Here is a 4,096-nt window from a genome sequence, read left to right as displayed (position 1 = left end):
GAGACTTGAGGTTTCAAAAATAAGCTGTTAGGGGTGGATAGGTGGTGCAGTGAGTAAAGCTCCAGCCCCAGAGTCAAGAGGACCCGAGTTCGGTTCCGGCCTCAGACACTTAATACCCTGCCCACCCACACACACAAACTAGCCCTGTAACCTTGGGCAAGTTACTTAACCCCAATTGCCCTCCAAAAGGCAAAAAAAAAATAATAAATGCTTGTTTCCTTTCTAAAAAAAAATAAGCTGTTAGCTGTTGTCTTCCATTCAACTATTTTTCTATGCACAGGGGATCTGTCCTATGTACTGGAGATACAAAGAAAAAATTGCAAAACAGGCAGTTTACATGATATTGAAGATGAAGAGATAAAATAGCACACAGATAAGTAAATACAAGATAGGTTGATGAAATCAGAGTTTTGGATACTAGGCTTCTTCTAAGTGGTGACCTGCTAGTTGAGAAACAAAGGAAGCTTTAGATTCTAAGAAGCAGAGGTGAAGTAGTTAATTTCTTTCTTTTTTTATAGTAAATAATTTATTTATGCATTCTTATATGTAAATACATATGTATATATGATATATGCAGAGAGGGGGAAAGAAGGAGAGAGGGAGGGAAAGAGAGAGACAGAGACAGACAGAAAGACAGACACACACAAGTGAGAGAGAGATATTTAACTAGTGATTTTATGGTTGTACAATACAGGTCAGCACTTTTTTTGCAACACATATTCTTCTTTTTAACATTTATTCTTAAAACTTTGATTTCCAGATTCTTTCCCTTCTTCCCTCCTCACCCACCCCCACTGGGAAGATAAGCAATTCAATATAGGTTGTACATGTATAGTTATGCAAAATGTGTCCATAGTAGTTACATTGTGAGAGACTAACTGTATTTCCCTCTATCCTATTCTGCCCCCCCCACACTTATTCTATTTTCTACTTTGACCCTGTTCCTTTTCAAAAGTGTTTGCTTCCAACTACCTTCTCCCCCAATCTGTCCTCCCTTCTATCATTCCCCCTCTTAGCCCCTTCCCCCCCCCACTTTCCTATAGGGTAGGATACCCAATTGAGTGTGTTTGTTATTCTCTCCTTAAAACAAATTCAATGAGAGTAAGATTGACCCATTCCCTTTCATCTTCCTGCTCTTCCCCTCCATTGTAACAATTTTCTCTTGCCTCTTTGATATGAGATAATTCACCCTGTTCTATCTCTCCCTTTCTCCTTTTCCCTTGTATTTATCTCTCACCTTTTAATTTTATTTTTTAGATATCATCCCTTCCTATTCCACTGATCCTGTGCCTTCTATGTATACACATATACACACACACTCACATATGTATTTATACACACATACATCCTCCTATACAGACATATGCATATATATATATATATATATTCCCTTAAACTATCCTCATACTGAGAAAAGTCTTATGAGTTACAATGACCATTTTTCCATGTAGGAATGTAAATAGTTCAACTTTTATAAGTTCCTCATGATTTCTTTTTCATTTTTACCTTCTCATGCTTCTCTTGATTTTTGTATTTGAAAGTCAAATTTTCTGTTCAGCTCTGTTTTTTTCAACAAGAATAGTTGAAAGTCCTCTATTTTATTGAATGACCATATTTTCCCCTGAAGCATTATACTCAGTTTTGCTGTGTAGGTGTTTCTGATTTTAATCCTAGCCATTTTGACCTCCAGAATATCATATTCCAAGCCCTTCAATCCCTTAATGTTGAAGCTGCTAGATTTTATGTTATCCTGATTGTGTTTCCACAACACTCAAATTGTTTCTTCCTGACATCTTTTAATATTTTATCCCTGGCCTGGGAGCTTTGGATTTTGACTATAATATTCCTAGGAGTTTTCTTTTTTGGGATCTTTTTCAAGAGTTGATTGGTGAATTCTTTCAATTTCTATTTTGCCATCTGGTTCTAGAATATCAGGGCAGTTTTCCTTGAGAATTTCTTGAAGGATGATTTCTAGGCTCTTTTTTTGATCATGGCTTTCAGGTAGTCCAAAAATTTTTAAATCATTTTTCCTGAATCTATTTTCCAGGTCAGTGATTTTTTCCAATGAGATATTTCATACTGCCTTCTATTTTTTCATGTATTTGGATCTATTTTATAGTATCTTGATTTCTCACAAAGTCATTAGCTTCCATTTGCTCCAATGTAATTTTGAAGGAATTATTCTCTTCAATGAGTTTTTGAAATTTCTTTTCCATCTGGAAATTTAGCTTTTTAAGGCATTCTTATCTCATTGGCTTTTTGGGTCACTTTTGCCATTTGAGTTAGTCTATTTTTAAGGTGTTATTTTCTTCAGTATTTTTTGGGTCTCCTTTAGCAGGCTGTTGACTAGCTTTTCATGATTTTCTTGCATTATTATCATTTCTCTTACCAATTTTTACTCCACTTCTCTTACTTGATTTTCAAAATCCTTCTTGAGCTCCTCCATGACCTGTAACCAATTCATATTTTTCTTGGAAGTTTTTGATGCATGAGTTTTGACTTCTTCTGGTTCCATGTTTTGATCCTTCCTGTCCCCAAAAAAGGATTCTTTGGTCTGATTGCGTTTCCTCTGCTTGCTCATCTTGCCAGCAAATTACTTGGCTTTTGAGCTCTTTGCCATGGTACAACTCTGTTTCCAGAGTGGAGAGAGCTGTGTCTGAAATCACTGGGGTTTTTGTAGTTGTCACAGGTCTTAGGAGGGCATCCTCTTTACAACCACCACAAGCTCTGGAATACTGGCCACACACCCCAGGACCACCACTCAAGACTACAACCCAGATCCAAGCAAATCAATGCAAGAGTGATTACCCTCTGAATGGTTGCTTGGTCTCCCTACAATCTGCAGGCCAGGAGCTCCTGAGGCAGGCACAAAGCAGCAGCTGCAGGAGTCATGCCTCTGCCACCTCTTGTCACAGGGGCAGGGGCCAGACAGGACTCTTTTCCATCCAGTTCCAACAGAATTCCCTACTGACCTTTTACTTTCTCTTTGGAATTTATGGGTTGAGAAGTCTGGAAACCACCACAACTTCCAGTGATTCACTGTCCTGAAATCCAGTCTAGGCCTGGTTGGCTCATGGTGACTGGGCTTCCAGCTTGGTGCAATAGAACCTTCCTGTCAGCCTGCCAGGCTGCCTTCAGTGGGGAATTTGTTTCTTCCTGTCACTTTGTGGGTTTTATAGCTCTAAAATTTGTTTAGAGTCATATTTTACAAATATTAGAGGTGGTTGGAGTGGGATCTCAGCCAAGTTCCAGCTTTTACTCCACCATCTTGGCTCCACCCTGAAGTAGTTCATTTCAAGGTTGGAGGATGGGCTGTGCAGAGGGACAGAGATGGGAGTTGAATTCTGAGTCTTGGGAAAAGAAAATAAGCTGGTTGAGCTGCAATATAGAGTACATTCATGAGAATAAAGTGAAATACAACTGAAGAGGGAGACTGGACTCATATTGGAAATATCAAGCTGAGCAATTATTATTTTGTTCTTGAGGCAATAAGGGATCTGTTCAAAGCTTCAGTAAGCAAGTGACATGGTCAGTCATTTGCCTTAGGAAGATCATTATTGTAGGGTTTTTAGAGGATAATTTAGAGGAAGGAGAGGCTGGACATCTAGTTAAGAGATTTTTGCAATAGTCAAAGTAAGAAGAGATACAAATCTAAGTTAAGGAGGTGACTTTGTGAATGGACATAAGAAATGTGAGATATGTATGTATGTATATATTATAGGTGTGTGTATATACACTATATATACACACATATACATACACACATGTATATGTGTATGTACATATAAATATATTATATAAAAGTGGCAAGATTTGGCAATTTTCTGGTTGGGAAAGGAAAAATGGAGAGAAGAGTAGAGATTTATTTAAGGACTGCAAATCAGGATACCTAGAAGGATGGTGGGGCACTGAATGGAAATAAAATATGGAGAGAATTGGTTTTAAAATTGGATATTAAGAATAAGATGAGTTCTCTTTTGTACTTGTTTTAAATGCCTTGAAACATCTAGGTACAAATGCCCAAGTGTTATTAATGTGTAGGTTGGAGTTTAGGACTGGAGAGAGAGAGACAGAGAGAGAGAGAGAGACAGAGAGA

Source organism: Petaurus breviceps, unplaced genomic scaffold (assembly GCF_028583685.1).
Source record: "Petaurus breviceps papuanus isolate PSGF00001 unplaced genomic scaffold, PetGlider_PUasm1.0 140, whole genome shotgun sequence".
In the NCBI taxonomy this organism is placed as follows: Eukaryota; Metazoa; Chordata; class Mammalia; order Diprotodontia; family Petauridae; genus Petaurus; species Petaurus breviceps.
Note: the sequence above shows the minus strand (reverse complement) of the source record.